General features: G+C 40.7%; 1 long non-coding RNA gene across 1 annotated transcript; it reads left to right on the forward strand.

The window, feature by feature from the left end:
* The first annotated feature begins 993 nt into the window (after window positions 1-993).
* On the forward strand, window positions 994-20,323 carry LOC141101314 (uncharacterized). Its single transcript, XR_012234937.1, has 4 exons — window positions 994-1,144; window positions 12,649-12,867; window positions 18,880-18,944; window positions 19,800-20,323. It is a non-coding gene; the product is annotated as an uncharacterized lncRNA (long non-coding RNA).
* The last annotated feature ends 1,690 nt before the right edge of the window (window positions 20,324-22,013 follow it).

The following is a 22,013-nucleotide window of genomic DNA, read 5'->3' on the forward strand; positions in this document are numbered from 1 at the left end:
GCTGGGATCTACCACTAACAGACCAAAAACTCGCGCAGAAGATTACTACATGTGTCCAATCCATCTTACTATTTGTAGTACCTGAATCTTCACTAATGTTGGGGGAAAGTAGGAACTATTGGTATAATTGTGTCATTTTGAAAGGTGCCCAAATCAATAAAGAATATTTTTAAAGAGGTTGGTCCACCATAAAAGCTTCACTTAACTACAAAATAGGTGAGAACTTGCAGATCAAGTAGTATAAATCAGCAAATCTTTTGAAAATTTTGCAAACTTTAAATAAAAATGAAAAATTTGTGGTGGAAAATGTACTGTAATTCCCTGAGTAGATGTGTGTGTAACACTCTAAGGCAGGGGTGGGGAACCTTTTTTCTGCCAAGGGCCATTTGGAATTTTATAATAGCGTTCGGGGGCCGTATAAAATTATTAATAATGATGTGCGAGTATACTCGATGCTCGGGTTTTCCAAGCATGCTCGGAGATTTAGTTTTCGTCGCCTCAGCTGCATGATTTATAGCTGCTGGACAGCCTGAATACATGTGGGGATTCCTTAACAAACAGGCATTCCTCACATGTATTCAGGCTGTCTAGCAGCCATAAATCATGCAGCTGAGGCGACGAAAACTAAATCTCCGAGCACATCAAAATACTCGGAGGACACCCGAGCAACGAGTACAGCGTCGGACTGGCCCACAGGAGAACCGGTGGATTCTCCGGTGGGCCCTGGCATCTGGTGGGCCCTGGCACCTGCAGGCATACAGGGCCAGCAGTTGCCTAGGGCCCCCGCTGCTCCAGGGGCCCCCAGCCAGTGGTGTGTCGCACACCATGCAGCCGCTATGGAGGCCCCTGCCAGCGGAGCAGCAGCGGGTGTCAGGAGGCAGGAGCCCCTGTCCCCACTGCTAAAGAGAAATGAATATTCACTGCGAAGCAGTGAATCTCATTTCAGGTCTCCACCCCCCAGAGGCCCCGCCCCCAGCCCAGTAAGCCGCTCTGCATCAGGGCCGGCGCCGCCCTCAGTCCTCTCTGCTCCTGACTCACAGCCAGTGCGCGATGACGTCACTACATCGCGCACCCGCTGTGTGTCTGGCAGAGGGGGCAGCTCCTGACACTGAAGCCGGGATCAGCGTGGGAGCGAGGAGGAGAGGTGAGTATTGTGTTTTTTTTTTTTTTTATATCTCTCTCGCTCTCTCTATCTGTCTCTCTCTATCTATCTATATCTCTATATCTCTATATCTCTCTCTAGCTCTCTTATATCTATCTATCTTTCTATCTCTATCTATTATCTATTTCTATATCTATCTCTATCTATCGCTCTATCTTTATATCTATCTTTCTATCTCTACATCTATCTCTATATCTATCTATCTATCTATCTATCTATCTATCTATCCCTATATCTTTCTATATATATCTCTATATCTATCTATTATGTCTATCTATCTCTATATCTATCTATCTTACTCTAGCTATCTCTATATCTATTATCTCTATATTTATTATCTACCTAGCTACCATCTATATCTATCTATCTTTATCTATATATATATATCTCTATCTAATATCTATATCTATCTATCTCTATACCTATCTATCTATTTATCTATCCGTTATCTATCTCTATCTTTTCTCTGTATCTATCTATATCTATATCTCTCGCTATCTATATATCTATCTCTATATCTATCTTTATATCTATATCTATATATCTATCTCTATATCTATATCTATTTCTCTCTATATCTCTCTCTATATCTCTCTCTATAGCTATCTATCTCTATATCTATCTCTCTGTATATCTATCTATCGCTCTATCTCTATATCTATCTTTCTATCTCTATATCTATATATCTATCTATCTTTCTCTATCTATTTATCTCTATATCTTTTCTCTGTATCTATCTCTCTCTATATCTATATCTATCTCTATATATATCTATTATCTCTATATCTATATCTATTTCTCTCTATATCTCTCTCTATATCTATCTATCTATTTATCTCTATCTCTATATCTATCTCTCTGTATATCTATCTATCTTTCTATCTCTATATCTATCTTTATATCTATATCTATATATCTATCTCTATATCTATATCTATTTCTCTCTATATCTCTCTCTATAGCTATCTATCTCTATATCTATCTCTCTGTATATCTATCTATCGCTCTATCTCTATATCTATCTTTCTATCTCTATATCTATATATCTATCTATCTTTCTCTATCTATTTATCTCTATATCTTTTCTCTGTATCTATCTCTCTCTATATCTATATCTATCTCTATATATATCTATTATCTCTATATCTATATCTATTTCTCTCTATATCTCTCTCTATATCTATCTATCTATTTATCTCTATCTCTATATCTATCTCTCTGTATATCTATCTATCTTTCTATCTCTATATCTATCTCTATATCTATCTATCTTTCTCTATCTATCTATTTATCTCTATCTATTATCTATATCTATCTCTATCTATCTATCTATCGCTCTATCTCTATATCTATCTTTCTATCTCTACATCTATCTCTATATCTATCTTTCTATCTATCTCTATATCTATCTATATCTATATCTATCTATCTAGCTATCTCTATTATCTATATCTACCTATCTCTAGATCTTTCTATCTTACTCTATCTCTATCTCTATATGTTATCTCTATATTTATTATCTATCTTTATCTATCTATCTCTATCTATTATCTATATCTATATCTATCTCTCTATTTATCGATCTCTGTATCTATCTCTCTCTATATCTATCTCTCTCTCTATCTACCGCTCTCTCTATCTCTATCTATCTTTATATCTATATCTATCTATCTCTATATCTATCTATTATCTCTATATCTATCTATCTCTATATCTATCTCTATATCTATATCTGTTTCTCTCTATATCTATCTCTATATCTCTCTCTCTATAGCTATCTATATATTCTCTATATCTATCTATCTATCTATATATTATCTCTATATCTATCTATCTATCTCTATATCTATCTATCTCTATATCTATCTATCTATCTATCTATCTATCTCTATATCTATCTGTTATCTCTATATCCATATCTATCTCTACATCTATCTATCTCTATATCTATCTATCTCTATATCTATCTTTCTATCTAACACTATATCTCTATATCTATCTCTATATCTCATTATCTATCTATCTCTATCTCTCTCTCGTTATCTATCTATCTATTGATCTATCCATCTATCTCTATATCTATCTCTATATCTATCTATTACATCTAGCTATTATCTCTATTATCTATATCTATCTATCCATCTATCTAGCTATCTCTATCTATCTCTATATCTTTCTCTATATCTATCTATCTTTCTAACTCTATATCTATCTATCTCTATACATATCTCTATATCTAGCTATTATCTCTATATCTATCTCTATATCTATCTTTCTATATCTATCTGTCTCTATATCTATCTCTATATCTATCTATCTATCTATCTATCTATCTCTATCTATTATCTCTATATCTATCTATCTCTATATATATCTCTATATCTATTTTTATTTATAGCCATGTATCTATATATATTTATCTCTATATCTATCTATATATGTCTATATTATTATTATTATTATTATTATTATTATTATTATTATATCTGTATATCTCTATCTATTATCTATCTCTATCTATTATCTATCTCTATCTATATATCTATCTCTCTATATCTTTCTATCTATAGCTATGTATCTCTATATCTATCTATCTATCTATCTATCTATCTATCTATCTATCTCTCTATCCATTATCTATTTTCTATCTATCTCTATATCTATCTATCTATCTATCTATCTATCTATATTTCTTTCTATATCTATATTTATATCTATCTCTATCTATCTCTATGAATCTTTCTATCTATATCTATCCATTATCTACTTTCTATCCATTATCTACTATCTATCTCTATATCTATTTCTACTTCTATCTTTCTATCTATATCTATCTAACTCTATATCTATATATCATTATTCCCTATGAGGGGGGCAGCATTATACCCTATGAGGGGGCAGCATTATACCCTATGAGGAGGCAGCATTATACCCTATGAGGAGGCAGTATTATACCCTATGAGGGGGGCAGCATTATACCCTATGAGGGGGCAGCATTATTCCCTATGAGGGGGGCAGTATTATACCCTATGAGGAGGCAGCATTATACCCTATGAGGGGGGCAGTATTATACCCTATGAGGAGGGCAGCATTATTCCCTATGAGGGGGGCAGTATTATACCCTATGAGGAGGTGCATTATTCCCTATGAGGAGGCAGCATTATACCCTATGAGGGGGGCAGCATTATACCCTATGAGGGGGTGCATTATACCCTATGAGGGGGTGCATTATACCCTATGAGGGGGGCAGTATTATATTCTATGAGATGGCTGTATTATATTCTATGAGATGGCTGCATTATATTCTATGAGGGGTCTACATTATATTCTATGAGGGGGCTGCTTTATATTCTATGAGGGGGCTACCCCAACTCCTGCTACATAATTAAGACGTGTACTACCTTATATTATACCCAGATATTAGCGTGTTTTACCACACAATTGGTGGTCTGGTATTTAACTCTATGCAGCTACATAGTGGGCCCCAAGAATGATTTTCTCTTGTGGGCCCAAGGCGTCCCAGTCCGACGCTGAACAAGTATACTCGCTCATCACTAATTAATAACTTAAATATTAGCCAACTATATTTATTCAAACATCTCCTCAGTGCACCCATTTCCCCAGTGCACCCATTTCCCCAGTGCAGCCATCTCCCCAGTGCAGCCATCTCCCCAATGCAGCCATCTCCCTGGTGCACCCATCTCCCCGGTGCACCCATCTCCCAGATGCAGCCGTCTCCCCGGAGCAGCCATCTCCCCAATGCAGCTGTCTCCCTGGTGCACCCATCTCCCCGGTGCACCCATCTCCCAGATGCAGCTGTCTCCCCGGAGCAGCCATCTCCCCAATGCAGCCGTCTCCCTGGTGCACCCATCTCCCCGGTGCACCCATCTCCCAGATGCAGCTGTCTCCCCGGAGCAGCCATCTCCCCAATGCAGCCGTCTCCCTGGTGCACCCATCTCCCCGGTGCACCCATCTCCCAGATGCAGCCGTCTCCCCGGAGCAGCCATCTCCCCACTGCACCCAATTCCCCACTGCAGCCATCTCCCCACTGCAGAGCCATCTCCCCAGTGCAGCCGTCTGCCCAGTGCAGGCTCTGCTCGTTACCTCCCCGGCGCTCATTGCCCCCCCAGCGCTCATTGCCCCCCCCGGCCCCCATTCTCCACCCGGCTCATTCTGCCCCCCCCTGGCGCTCATTCTCCCCCCGCTCATTCTTCCCCCCCCCCGCTGCTCATCCCCCCCGTCGCCGTCGTCGCTCATTCACCATCCGGCTCACCTGTGCCATGGCTTGGTCCGTTCCCTGCTGCTGCATGTGTGTTCTTCCTGTTTATGTGTGTGTGAGCGTGCGATCACCGGTCACATGGTACCGCTCATTAAGGTCATGAATATGGGCGCCACGCCTATGAGAGTGGAGTGGCGTCCATATTCATGATGTTAATGAGCGGTACCACCTGGGACCACGCACTCATACAGGAAGAACAGATATGCAGAGAAGGCACCGATGGAGGAGGTGAGTATGATGGGTGGGAGCAAAGATGGGAAAAGCGCGGCACAATACTGTGCGCACCTCTTAAAGGGCCCGCGGCCAAAAAATGGGGAAAGTGTCTGCGGGCTGCACAAGATGATATGGCGGGCCGGATATTCCCCACCCCTGCTCTAAGGTCTCCTAGGGCTGTAACCATCTCAAATCACTCTTTAATTCAAACACAGCCTTAGTAATGTCAAAGTGACCTCAATGTTTAAGGGTACATGGATGGTAACCATTCTTCACTGCTGTGTTGTCACACACTATCTGTGTAATGTTTATTGAGAGTTTTATGGCTTTCTCTCCCTATCTCTTTTGATAAGTTGTTCTGGTGTTGTACTTTCTGTTCATGAAGCTGGTGTAGCCCCACAATTCTGTTTTTTTTCTCTGTATTGATGATATAGCATATTACAGGATTCACACACAAACAAAACAGCTTTAATGACCCAGAAGTAATAAATCCTCCAATAATGTGATATCACCGAGCTGATCATAACACAGATATATTACTGCTCAGAAAGACAATTGTGGCTGATAACTACACAACCAGGCTAATTATGGAGAAATTATGAGTAATCTGTAACTAATCTTTTACTGACTGAGTGGCACATTCTGTTTTACAAGATGTTCTCTTATGGGAATTTCTTCAAACTCAGCAATAATAAAACCCCAGTATTTACCTACACTAAGGTATGAATCCTGGAAAGCCTAAAAGTATTATATTCACTGTATGTAAGGATTCATATAACATGTAAAATTAAATATTACTGCAAACTATAGACAAGAATACTAAAAAAGCATTAAAGTGTCATCTAATTTAATCAGAATAACCACTAAAGTATTGACCATAAGTACCTAAGTACAGGAAAATAACTACAAAATAATGCACACGTGTACCAGAACATAACTGCTATAATACTGCCCCCTATGTACAAGAATATAACTACTATAGTACTGCCCCTATGTACAAGAATATAACTACTATAATACTGCCCCTATGTACTAGAATATAACTACTATAATACTGCTCCTATGTACAAGAATATAACTACTATAATACTGCCCCTATGTACAAGAATATAACTACTATAATACTGCTCCTATGTACAAGAATATAACTACTATAATACTGCTCCTATGTACAAGAATATAACTACTATAATACTGCTCCTATGTACAAGAATATAACTACTATAATACTGCCTCCTATGTACAAGAATATAACTACTATAATACTGCTCCTATGTACAAGAATATAACTACTATAATACTGCCCCTATGTACAAGAATATAAATACTATAATACTGCTCCTATGTACAAGAATATAACTACTATAATACTGCTCCTATGTACAAGAATATAACTACTATAATACTGCCCCTATGTACAAGAATATAACTACTATAATACTGCTCCTATGTATAAGAATATAACTACTATAATACTGCTCCTATGTACAAGAATATAACTACTATAATACTGCCCTATGTACAAGAATATAACTACTATAATACTGCTCCTATGTACAAGAATATAACTACTATAATACTGCCCCTATGTACAAGAATATAACTACTATAATACTGCTCCTATGTACAAGAATATAACTACTATAATACTGCTCCTATGTACAAGAATATAACTACTATAATACTGCTCCTATGTACAAGAATATAACTACTATAATACTGCTATGTACAAGAATATAACTACTGTAATACTGCTCCTATGTACAAGAATATAACTACTATAATACTGCTCCTATGTACAAGAATATAACTACTATAATACTGCTCCTATGTACAAGAATATAACTACTATAATAATGTCCCCTATGTACAAGAATATAAATACTATAATACTGCCCCCTATGTACAAGAATATAACTACTATAATACTGCCCCTATGTACAAGAATATAAATACTATAATACTGCCCCCTATGTACAAGAATATAACTACTATAATACTGCTCCTATGTACAAGAATATAACTACTATAATACTGCCCCTATGTACAAGAATATAACTACTATAATACTGCTCCTATGTACAAGAATATAACTACTATAATACTGCTCCTATGTACAAGAATATAACTACTATAATACTGCCCCTATGTACAAGAATATAACTACTATAATACTGCCCCTATGTACAAGAATATAACTACTATAATACTGCTCCTATGTACAAGAATATAGCTACTATAATACTGCTCCTATGTACAAGAATATAACTACTATAATACTGCTCCTATGTACAAGAATATAACTACTATAATACTGCTATGTACAAGAATATAACTACTATAATACTGCTCCTATGTACAAGAATATAACTACTATAATACTGCTCCTATGTACAAGAATATAACTACTATAATACTGCTCCTATGTACAAGAATATAACTACTATAATACTGCTCCTATGTACAAGAATATAAATACTATAATACTGCTTCCTATGTACAAGAATATAAATACTATAATACTGCCCCCTATGTACAAGAATATAACTACTATAATACTGCCCCTATGTACAAGAATATAAATACTATAATACTGCCCCCTATGTACAAGAATATAACTACTATAATACTGCCCCTATGTACAAGAATATAACTACTATAATACTGCCCCTATGTACAAGAATATAAATACTATAATACTGCCCCCTATGTACAAGAATATAACTACTATAATACTGCCCCCTATGTACAAGAATATAACTACTATAATACTGCCCCTATGTACAAGAATATAAATACTATAATACTGCCCCCTATGTACAAGAATATAACTACTATAATACTGTTCCTATGTACAAGAATATAACTACTATAATACTGCTCCTATGTACAAGAATATAACTACTATAATAATGTCCCCTATGTACAAGAATATAACTACTATAATACTGCTCCTATGTACAAGAATATAACTACTATAATAATGTCCCCTATGTACAAGAATATAAATACTATAATACTGCCCCCTATGTACAAGAATATAACTACTATAATACTGCCCCTATGTACAAGAATATAAATACTATAATACTGCCCCCTATGTACAAGAATATAACTACTATAATACTGCTCCTATGTACAAGAATATAACTACTATAATACTGCCCCTATGTACAAGAATATAACTACTATAATACTGCTCCTATGTACAAGAATATAACTACTATAATACTGCTCCTATGTACAAGAATATAACTACTATAATACTGCCCCTATGTACAAGAATATAACTACTATAATACTGCCCCTATGTACAAGAATATAACTACTATAATACTGCTCCTATGTACAAGAATATAGCTACTATAATACTGCTCCTATGTACAAGAATATAACTACTATAATACTGCTCCTATGTACAAGAATATAACTACTATAATACTGCTATGTACAAGAATATAACTACTATAATACTGCTCCTATGTACAAGAATATAACTACTATAATACTGCTCCTATGTACAAGAATATAACTACTATAATACTGCTCCTATGTACAAGAATATAACTACTATAATACTGCTCCTATGTACAAGAATATAAATACTATAATACTGCTTCCTATGTACAAGAATATAAATACTATAATACTGCCCCCTATGTACAAGAATATAACTACTATAATACTGCCCCTATGTACAAGAATATAAATACTATAATACTGCCCCCTATGTACAAGAATATAACTACTATAATACTGCCCCTATGTACAAGAATATAACTACTATAATACTGCCCCTATGTACAAGAATATAAATACTATAATACTGCCCCCTATGTACAAGAATATAACTACTATAATACTGCCCCCTATGTACAAGAATATAACTACTATAATACTGCCCCTATGTACAAGAATATAAATACTATAATACTGCCCCCTATGTACAAGAATATAACTACTATAATACTGTTCCTATGTACAAGAATATAACTACTATAATACTGCTCCTATGTACAAGAATATAACTACTATAATAATGTCCCCTATGTACAAGAATATAACTACTATAATACTGCTCCTATGTACAAGAATATAACTACTATAAGGCCGGTTTCACATTAGCGCTTTTTAAGCGCACGCACGGCCGGGGGTAGCTCCGCCCCCGAGCCGGCTCTCTGCCCGGCGTGCCCGCCCCTTGCTTGTAGCGCCGCCTACTAGCGGACAGCGGCGCCTGCGATCGGCGCACCCTATCTTTAGCATAGGGTGCGCAGATCGTGCACAGGCCGTGCGCTAGTTGCGCTTTGACCTGCGCTGCGCACTTTTGACGGTGCGCCGTGCGCGCCAAAATCAAACTTTTCGGATTTTGGCGCGCACGGCGCACCGTCAAAAGTGCGCAGCGCAGGTCAAAGCGCAACTAGCGCACGGCCTGCGCACGATCTGCGCACCCTATGCTAAAGATAGGGTGCGCCGATCGCAGGCGCCGCTGTCCGCTAGTAGGCGGCGCTACAAGCAAGGGGCGGGCACGCCGGGCAGAGAGCCGGCTCGGGGGCGGAGCTACCCCCGGCCGTGCGTGCGCTTAAAAAGCGCTAATGTGAAACCGGCCTAATACTGCTCCTAGGTATAACAATATAACTACTATAATACTGCCCTTACGTACAAGAATATAACTACAATAATACTGCCCCCTATGTACAAGAATATAACTACTATAATACTGCTCCTAGGTATAACAATATAACTACTATAATACTGCTCCTATGTACAAGAATATAACTACTATAATACTGCTCCTATGTACAAGAATATAACTACTATAATACTGCTCCTATGTACAAGAATATAACTACTATAATACTGCTTCTATGTACAAGAATATAACTACTATAATACTGCTCCTATGTACAAGAATATAACTACTATAATACTGCTCCTAGGTATAACAATATAACTACTATAATACTGCTCCTATGTACAAGAATATAACTACTATAATACTGCTCCTATGTACAAGAATATAACTACTATAATACTGCTTCTATGTACAAGAATATAACTACTATAATACTGCTCCTATGTACAAGAATATAACTACTATAATACTGCTCCTATGTACAAGAATATAACTACTATAATACTGCTCCTAGGTATAACAATATAACTACTATAATACTGCTCCTATGTACAAGAATATAACTACTATAATACTGCTCCTAGGTATAACAATATAACTACTATAATACTGCCCTTACGTACAAGAATATAACTACAATAATACTGCCCCCTATGTACAAGAATATAACTACTATAATACTGCTCCTAGGTATAACAATATAACTACTATAATACTGCTCCTATGTACAAGAATATAATTACTATAATACTCCCCCTATGTACAAGAATATGACTACTATAATACTGCTCCTAGGTATAACAATATAGCTACTATAATGCTCTCTGCTGTTTAAAAGAATACAGTGGGGAAAATAAGTATTTGAGACACTAACGATTTTACAAGTTTTCCGACCTGTTTGTAATTACAGAGGTCAGATGTTTCCTGTAGTTCTTGACCAGGTTTGCACACACTGCAGCAGGGATTTTGTCCCCCTCCTCCATACAGGTCTCCCGATCTTTCAGGTTTTGGGGCTGTTGCTTGGCAACATTGAGTTTGAGATTTTCTATTGGGTTCAGGTCTGGAGACTGGCTAGGCCACTTCAGTACCTTGAAATCCTTCTTACAGAGCCATTCCTTAGTTGGCCTTGCTGTGTGTTTCAGGTCATTGTCATGCTTGAAGACCGAGCCATGACCCATCTTCAAAGCATTTACTGAGGTAAAGAGGTTGTTGGCCAATATCTTTCTATACATGACCCCATGCATCCTCTCTTCAATATGGTGCAGTCGTCCTGTCCCCTTTGCCCAAAAGCGCCCCCAAAGTATGATGTTTCCCCCACCATGCTTCACGGTTGGGATGGTATTCTTGTGGTTGTACTCATCCTTCTTCTTCCTCAACATGGCAAGTGGAGTTGATACTAAAAAGTTCTATTTTGGATCATCCAGATGGTCATTGATGAACTTGAAATGGGTCTGGACAATTGCTGGCATAATCTTGAGGACTTTTTGTGCTTTGCAGGATTTTAATCCATGACGCGGTAGTGTGTTACTAATGGTAGTTCTTGAGACTGTGGACCCAGCTCTCTTCAGGCCATTGACGAAGTCCTTTCATGTAGTTCCTGGCTGATTACTGAACTTTCTCATAATCATCCTTACCCCACGAGGCGAGATCTTGCATTGAGACCAAGAGAGAGGAAGCTATATAACAGAGTGGAGTGGCCAACACTGAACATCTGAGATCATTAAAGCAGGAAAGCTCCAGGAGCTCTCAACTGTACCAGTTCACCCCTGCACTGGTAACAGAAACCTGCGCTGCTTAATATGATGATGAAGTGCTTGTAATTAGTGCAGGAGTCCGTGAAATGAGACCCTGTGGTCTTCTGACTCCTCTCTATTACGGTAAGCCCGTGAAACACATTTTGCAGTCTACAATTATCTGAATCTATGTATTTCATAACTGAATGACTAGCAGATCTTTTCACCCACGTAACAATGGACCCAGGCAAGTCTTGCCTTGATTAGATACTCATTAAAATGCAGGAATTTTAACTGAAGCCAATAATCTCCCGCTATTATTTTTTTTCCAGTTTTTTTTTTTTGGGTGTCTCCACCATTTTATCATTTCATAACACACTTGTCTTCATATACTCAGGTATGTGGGGTTGTCCTGCCCTGGTATTTGCCTGGATGAATGCAGTTATTCATTAAGTATTGATGGTGCCAACTCATCAATCACATTGTCCTGGGGCTTCAGCGCCAGTCAGACGGTTTGTAGGATCAGCACGTAATGGCGATATACTTAGTGTCACCGTGTGCTCGTATATAGAGGAAACTTTTAATGACTTAGTAACACAGAGAGGTTTCTTTTTTTTTTTTTTTGCAGATGTGGAAGTCCAGGCAGTTATGCAACAATATTTCTCACGTATATAACTGCTATAATACAACACTTCTGTGACATATGTCAGGATGAGACCAGGAATGTCTGAAGGCCCTCTGAGCGTGTGTGAGGAGTTGGCCACTTACTAAAGACTATTGGACTAATGCACGTAAAGCGGTGTCCACGGCTCTAAGGGATGCAGACTTTTTCCAGCACCGAGCACCGGTTACGTCCATATTATTGATGTGCTTTATTACATATTTGCTTGTTGTGTTTTATTAGAGACTAGCTGAAAAGCCCGGCGTTGCCCGGGCATAGTGACCAACTGTGGTTAGTTATGACAAATTATAATGATTATATTGCACATAAAAACCATGCATCTAATCCTCTCCTGTGTGATACCATCTGCTGAGCCGTGTATCTAAACCTATCCTGTGTGATACTGACTGCTGAGCCGTGTATCTAATCTTTTTCTGTGTGATACTGTCTGCTGAGCCATGTATCTAATCTTATCCTGTGTGATACTGACTGCAGAGCCGTGTATCTAATCCTATCCTGTGTGATACTGTCTGCTGAGCCATGTATCTAATACTATTCTGTGTGATACTGTATACTGAGCTGTGTATCTAATCCTCTCCTGTGTGATACTGACTGCTGAGCCGTGTATCTAATCCTATCCTGTGTGATACTGTCTGCTGAGCCATGTATCTAATCCTATTCTGTGTGATACTGCCTGCTGAGCTGTGTATCTAATCCTCTCCTGTGTGATACTGACTGCTGAGCCGTGTATCTAATCCTCTCCTGTGTGATACTGACTGCTGAGCCATGTATCTAATCCTATCCTGTGTGATACTGACTGCTGAGCTGTGTATCTAATCCTATCCTGTGTGATACTGACTGCTGAGCCGTGTATCTAATCTTATCCTGTGTGATACTGACTGCTGAGCCATGTATCTAATCCTATCCTGTGTGATACTGACTGCTGAGCCGTGTATCTAATCCTATCCTGTGATACTGGGCTCCCCCTGCAGTCTGTGTCAGAGGGTGGTCTGTGTTGGCACGGTAATAAATTGTGTTGTTTCCAGCTTTACAGAAGGTCGATAACACCATAGATAAGAATAATAGGCCTCAGTTACCACAACTGTCTACAAAGAAAACTGTTGCTGATAGCGACCAATCGCAGCTCAGCTTTCATCTGTTAAACAGCTCTGGGACAGTGTGGCGAGTTTTGAGTGGTGACTTTGTGTTTCGACTTTTATGTGGTGAGGTTGGTGTATGTGTGGTGAAATGTGTGCTGAGGGTGGTATATGTGTTGAAGCACGTGGTAGTGTGTGGCACATTTTGTGTGTGTTCATATCCCCGTGTGTGGTGAGTATCCCATGTCAGGGCCCCACCTTAGCAACTGTACGGTATATACTCTTTGGCGCCATCGCTCTCATTCTTTAAGTCCCACTTGTTCACATCTGGCAGCTGTCAATTTGCCTCCAACACTTTTCCTTTCACTTTTTCCCCATTATGTAGATAGGGGCAAAATTGTTTGGTGAATTGGAACGCGCAGAGTTAAAATTTCGCCTCACAACATAGCTTAGGACACTCTCGGGGTCCAGACGTGTGACTGTGCCAAATTTTGAGGCTGTAGCTGCGACGGTGCGGATGCCTATCCCGGACATACATACATACACACACACGCACATTGAGCTTTATATATTAGATTTCCTTGCTCTTCAGTTCTACCTTGTTCCATTGTTCTCCAAGCCACAAGGCCCATTGAGTGGATGGGGATTGTAGACCTAGGTTAGCCATCACTACAGAGGTGTCTCACATGCAATCTCAGGTGATGGGCTTCTGAAATATTCTTCATCTTTTGACCTAAACTAAATGTTTAAGGGAGAGGGTGTGTACACTTCTGCCCATTCAGGAGGCTGAGCCCATGGAGGGCGAAAAAGGTCACCTGTTTAGTCAGGGCTTTGGGGAGAGTGGCATCGAAGGGAGAGGATCTAGGACGAGGTTCTGGAGGATATGGATGGATGGCCTATGGAGTTTGGAGATCGGTTTCTGGCTGGGCTGGATCCTTCTGCTACTGTTGAGGGATTTGTTGTCTGGATTTCGGGAACTTTCTCAAGGACTGTTGCTGCTTGATACAAGGGCTTCGGTTGTGTTGTCTAGAGAAGCCTGGACTGTGACTACAAACTATACTGGCGGGAGATACAAAATTTGTGGGCCAACCAAACGTTGCGAGACAGTGAGTATTGCTTAGTATTGGGGCAGTGGGACTACCGGCCGCGGGGAGGGGATCTTGTGGACTGGGGACATTGTATTTTGGCCATCAACCCAGAGTTGTTGTAAAACCGTGGATGGAAGGAATAAAAAAACAGTTGCATCGTTAACTTGCCTAGGTGAATATTACAACCCACAACCTCCGATCTTCACAAGTAAATTAAGGATATTTTGATAATTTTGTCAATGATAACTACATTCTATGATAAGGTCTGTGACTGAATTTGAACTAATCTACCTACTTTTTTTTTTCCCCTAAGATAAGTGGCGCCTCATAGGTCAAGCAACCACTTATCTCCATCCATAGGCATTACATGCTTGGTATGTTGAACCTACATATTAATAGCAGAATCAGGAAAGAAACCTATGAGCTGAAACAGCGATATTCAGTCTACAGCCACCTTAAAGTGATTGTCCAGCCAACGCTTTTCTTAATTCAGAAAGGTGTCAACAAATGCGCTGATAAATATCTCAATATATTCTTATATCATTTGGGGATTCCTTTCCTAAAACAGGGTCTCAAATCCATCTGTAGACGCTACCTACGGCTACCACTAGGAGGAGTATAGGACACAGTATTCAGTAAACTCAAAGCTCCCTCTAGGGGTAAATACAGGCACTACAGTCTTTTATCACTTAACTCTATGAAACAAGTTCTGAAACCTATTAAGACAATAGGATGGCCTGATTATCAAAACTGGACATTAAAAGGGTTATACCCAACATAACAAGTTATCCTCTATCCATATGATAGGGGATAACTTGCTGAATGCTGGGGGTCGGACCGTGGACCTCCCCCCCCCCCCCCCCGCAATCCTAAGAGAAGTGCTCTGCAGAGCTCTTGTGATTAGATTGGAGGTGCACATGCTCAGCCCCTACTACATTCCTTGTCTATGAGTCTTTCGCAAATAATGGAGCACTGTACATGACTTTCTGCAGCAGTCCCATAGTCATTGAATATAGAGGGGGAGGAGGCCTACTTTAGCTTTATTGACAGCCCGGTTCACAGGTTCCAAAGCCCCGTTGTCTGGCAGCAGCTGGACCCCCGGCCATTAGAAAGTTACCTATAAGCTCCCATTTTAATGCTTAGGCAGTTTACTCAACCAATCACAGGGCTCAGACAAGTCTCCTCTATGACTGATCACTGGCTGAGACAAATCACCCCTGTGGCTAATGATTGGCTGAGACAAGTCACCCCTATGACCAATCACTGGCTGAGACAAGTCACCCCTGTGGCTAATGATTGGCTGAAACAAGTCACCTCTATGACCAATCACTGGCTGAGATAAGTCACCCCTGTGGCTAATGATTGGCTTAGACAAGTCACCCCTATGACCAATCACTGGCTGAGACAAGTCACCCCTATGACCAATCACTGGCTGAGACAAGTCACCCCTGTGGCTAATGATTGGCTGAGACAAGTCACCCCTATGACCAATCACTGGCTGAGACAAGTCACCCCTGTTGCTAATGATTGGCTGAGACAAGTCACCCCTATGACCAATCACTGGCTGAGACAAGTCACCCCTATGACCAATCACTGGCTGAGACAAGTCACCCCTATGACCAATCACTGGCTGAGACAAGTCACCCCTGTTGCTAATGATTGGCTGAGACAAGTCACCCCTATGACCAATCACTGGCTGAGACAAGTCACCCCTGTGGCTAATGATTGGTTGAAACAAGTCACCCCTATGACCAATCACTGGCTGAGACAAGTCACCCCTGTTGCTAATGATTGGCTGAGACAAGTCACCCCTATGACCAATCACTGGCTGAGACAAGTCACCCCTGTTGCTAATGATTGGCTGAGACAAGTCACCCCTATGACCAATCACTGGCTGAGACAAGTCACCCCTGTGGCTAATGATTGGTTGAAACAAGTCACCCCTATGACCAATCACTGGCTAAGACAAGTAACCCCCATGGTAATGATTGGCTGATCCTCTGTGTCACGTTAGAACTAGGAAGAAGAGCCCAGTGGGGACCAGTTAAGCATCGGGACAGCAGCAGCGGCGGATCGGTGAAGCCTTGTATCATTTCTGTACTTGTTTTAAACCATTCTAAGTCCTTTTAAAAATAGCTTGAATCCTTTAATATCAGTCATGATTGCAATGGCTTGCTTGGCATTGTAGTCCAGGTATTGGGGCAGACCCAGGTGGTCTCATTTGTAGGTAATGAAGCCATAAAGTAGCGCCCAGCGCCCCATCCCCTGCTGAGAAGTCGGCTTCCTGATACATTATGTCACATCCTCAGAACCTTGAACCTTTTATTTGATGTCTGATACGGACGTCGCAGCCTCATAAAGCCCCGAACATGTCGCTGCATGCTTAGCGGAAGGATTTTTTTTTCAAAGCCTTTATACCGTGCATATAAAACAAGGCCGAAAATGGAGAGTTGTGTAAAGCAATAAAACCTCGGATTAATCAAACCGTAATCTAATCCCATACACAAACTATTAAAGTTTAAGTCAGACTTCAGAAGTAGCAGACGGGAAGAAATTCATTATGTCTGGGGCTCAGGCGCTAGACCTATTATTGTCCTCCAGGTCTGGGATCGCGCAACATGAAAGCAAAGCGCGTGTGTCGTAAAGTCAGAATATGAGGCCGATCTGCTGATTAAAGCTTGGGCATGAATTACAAGATATTTCATATTACATGGAACACTGACCACAGGGGGCGCCATCTCATCCTTATTCTCAGTAGTTGACATGATGGCAAATGTCATAATATTGTGATAAGTGGTGATTAAAAAAAAGGCAGATCTCATCATGGAGGACCTGCAGAGAGTTGCAGCCGCTGCACGGTTTTCTCCGTCAGAGCAGCACTCCTGCGAGGAAGATGCTACACAATATAGTGTGCCATGCAAATAGTGGCACCAGGATTGGTGCCAGACAGACCCCAAGAAATAAGATCACACAGATTGGGACATTAGAAATGACACAGTAACCGTTCCACTAAAAATAGTGAACCTAAAAATGGTTCCACCACATGACCCTAAGAAAGCTGCCATATAAAGTCCCTAAAAATAGATAATGCCATCACATAGGGCCATACGGAAAGTACCTTTTAATATATTGCCATGCAGAGTGCTACTCTAAAAGTGACCTAAGACAGGGCCCTCAGAAATAGCGCCACCCACAGCTCTCATAGATTACACCCTATTTATTGTGCTTTGCTTATATAGTACAATCTTATTCCACAGCGCTTTACAGACATTATCATCACTGTCCCCATTAGGGCTCACAATCTGAATTCCCTATCAGTATGTCTTTGGAGTGTGGGAGGAAATCGGAGAACATGGAAGAAACCCACACAAACACGGGGAGAACATACAAACTCCTTGCAGATGTAGTCCTTAGTTGGATTTGAACCTAGGACCCCAGAACTGCAAAACAACAGTGCTAACCACTGAGCCACCATGCTACACTAAGATATGGCCATACAGTACCTTCAGAACTAGTGCCATACAGGTAGCGCCCTTTAATAGTGCCCTCACGAAGAGTGGCAAAGCGTTGTGTTCCCGTGAAGGCCCGAAGAACAGATTTGTTCTAGGTGGTCTGTGACCTGCCACCAGGTGGCCATAAAGATGTGATGACATTGCGATGCCCGTTTTTGAAGTCAAGGATATGACCCCTGTGTATTCCACAGACCGGCCATATCCCATGAGAATCCAAAAATGCATCTTTAGTCCAACCACATGGATAAAGCATGACATCTTTATAGAATGTTGAGTAAGAACATGTTGTAATCGAGTGACACCATAAAATGAGCTACAGAACCTACGTGTTTCGAGTGGTCAATCCGCTTTTAATCATGGTCTGATTTTATGCTTTATTCATGTGGCTGGACTAAAGATGCCTGTTTGGATTCTCATTGGAATGATGCACAGGAGCATGGTCCAAGCCTTTGACGAAGCCTATCTCCACCCTGTGAACTGGTATAATTTTTGCTTTTTCAGAAAACTTCCATCGCTGACCCTTGATGCCACCAATCTACCTTCTCACTGCATTCCTTGCCCACTAGGTTGGTAGCATTCCTTGCTCACGAGGTTGGTAAAATTTCTTGCCCACAAGGTTGGTTGCATTCCTTGCCCATGTGGTTAGTAGCATTCCTTTGCCCACGAGGTTGGTAGCATTCCTTGCCCATGTGGTTGTTAGCATTGCTTGCCCATGAGGTTGGTAGCATTTGCTGCCCATGAGGTTGGTAGCATTCCTTGCCCATGTGGCTGGTAGCATTGCTTGCCCATGAGGTTGGTAGCATTCCTTTCCCACATGGTTGGTAGCATTCCTTGCCCATATGGTTGGTAGCATTGCTTGCCCACGAGGATGGTAGCATTTGTTGCCCACGTGGTTGGTAGCATTCCTTGCCCATGAGGTTGGTAGCATTCCTTGCCCATGAGGTTTGTAGCATTCCTTGCCCACGTAGTTATTAGCATTTCTTGCCCATGAGGTTGGTAGCAACTGTTGCCCACGTGGTTGTAGCATTCCTTGCCCATGAGGTTGGTAACATTCCGTGCCCATGAGGTTGGTAGCATTCCTTGCCTATGTGGCTGGTAGAATTCCTTGCCCATGTGGTTGTTAGCATTGCTTGCCCACGAGGTTGGTACCATTTGTTGCCCACATGGTTGGTAGCATTCCTTGCCCATGAGGTTGGTAGCATTCCTTGCCCACGTAGTTATTAGCATTTCTTGCCCACGAGGTTGGTAGCACTTGTTGCCCTCATGGTTGATAGCATTCCTTGCCCACATGGTTGATAGCATTCCTTGCTCACGAGGTTGGTAGCATTCCTTGCCTATGAGGTTGGTAGCTTCTCGGAACATAGTGGATGATGCACGTTTTCCTACAATTAACTATGGTTTTGCTCCTCTTTGCTCTACAGGGAACTTGACCCTGGTCCTGGGGCGGATGAGCTGTCTACGTGTGGTTGTCATTCTCCAGTGTATAATGGGTGTTGGACAACAGAAGACTCATGAGAAAGGCTGCCTTACACAAACAGTGACCCATGAAGGAATGTATCTCATTGTGCGGTGCGTTAACTAAAGTCAGCTCAAGTGTAGAAATCGCCTTCAGCTGCAAAATGACAGTAACTTTACACAGGTGACCACGAAAAGTCCTCGCAAACTTTTGGACTCGTAGACTTTCTGCTCTTCCATCCAATAGTGGGAGCCTTCCCAGTCTGCACTTTTCCTAACCCTCTGACATCTCCCTGCAGTTTTTAGACCACATCAAAGGAAACTGAATACTCTTCTGACTTGTGATAAAACTGGAAGGTTACAAGGGCCAAATGCTGAATTCTCCTGATTGACTGATTTATGCCTTTTTGCCTTATACGTTTTTATGCAGATAATTTTTCTTTTTATCCTAAAGCAGAAAATAATGCAATAAATGGACACATTGATGTCATACGCACTGGTGCGAGCTTATTTAAAGGGTATGTATACTTTTGCAATCAGTGTCTCAAAGATAAAAGAGAAAGCACATTTGCAAATCGCCTTAAAGGGGTGACCCATTTGCAAAAAAGGGGCATTGGATAATGGGAGAAATGGTATGAAATAGCATTATATACCCATTGTTCACTGACGTTCTGTGTTTACTTGGCTGCAATAATGATGCGCATCTTCACAAGTGAGCGCTGCAGTTAATCACTGGCCTCAGTGGTGTTTGGTATAAAACTATTCATTGGTTGTGTGTAAACGGCACATTATCACTGATTTACAGTAAGCATCGGTGGGTGATTTCACTACTACTGCATCTTTCATCTTTTTTTTTAGCATTATAATAAATTAATAATAAATTTTATTTCTATAGCGCTGACGTATTCCGCAGTACTTTACATTTCAGAGGGGATTTGTACTGACAATAGACATTACAGCATAACAATAATCACATAGATTATAACAAATACCAAGAGGAATGAGGGCCCCTGCTCGCAAGCTTACAGTCTATGAGGAAAGAGGTAGACACGAAAGGTGGGTGGTAACAGTTGCCCTGATTGTATGGACCAGCCATAATGTTAAGCGTGTAACAGTACAGACACAGAGGGCTAATGGATGCATAAAGCATGTGGGAACATGATGCGGGGAACCTAGTTATGGTAAAACTTTTGGCTGTGCCACACAGGGATAGATTGGGTTAATGTGTTGAGGCGGTAGGCCAGTCTGAATAAATGCGTTTTCAGGACACGCTTAAAATTGTGGGGATTTGGGACTAATTGTATTGACCTGGGAAGTGCATTCCAAAGAATTGGCGCAGCACGTGTAAAGTCTTGGAGACGGGAGTGGGAGGTTCTGATTATTGAGGATGCTAACCTCAGGTCATCAGCAGAACGGAGGGCGCGGGTAGGGTGGTATATTGATACAAGGGAGGAGATGTAGGGTGGGGCTGAGCCATGGAGGGCTTTGTTGGTGAGGGTAATAAGTTTTTACTGAATTCTGGAGTGGATGGGTAGCCAGTGTAATGACTGGCACAAGGTAGAGGCATCAATGTAATAATTGGTGAGGAATATGATCCTGGCTGCAACATTCAAGACAGATTGGAGAGGGGAGAGTTTGGTAAGAGGGAGACCAATTAGAAGATAGTTACAATAGTCCAGACGAGAATGAATAAGAGAAACAGTAAGAGTTTTTGCGGAGTCAAAAGTAAGAAAAGGTCGAATTCTAGAAATGTTTTTGAGGTGCAGATGACAAGAGCAAGCCAGTAATCGAATGTGAGGGGCAAAAAAAAGCTCGGAGTCAAGTGTGACCCCAAGACAGCGGGCATGTTGCTGGGGCGTAATAGTAGAACCACACACGGAAATGGCAATGTCGGGTATAGGTACATTAGTAGCGGGAGGAAACACAAGGAGTTCAGTCTTTGACAGGTTCAGTTTCAGATATAGTGAGGACATGATGTTAGACACAGAGTTTAGACAATCGCCGGTGTTTTATAGAAAGGCTGGCGTGATGTCAGGAGAAGAAGCGTATAATTGGGTGTCGTCAGCATAGAGATGGTACTGGAAACCAAATCTACTGATTGTTTGACCAATAGGGCCAGTGTACAAAGAGAAGAGGAGGGGGCCTAGGACTGATCCTTGAGGAACCCAAACAGTAAGGGG

Source organism: Dendrobates tinctorius, unplaced genomic scaffold (genome assembly GCF_039654945.1).
Source record: "Dendrobates tinctorius isolate UK_male_01 unplaced genomic scaffold, ASM3965494v1 ptg000116l, whole genome shotgun sequence".
Lineage (NCBI taxonomy): Eukaryota > Metazoa > Chordata > Amphibia > Anura > Dendrobatidae > Dendrobates > Dendrobates tinctorius.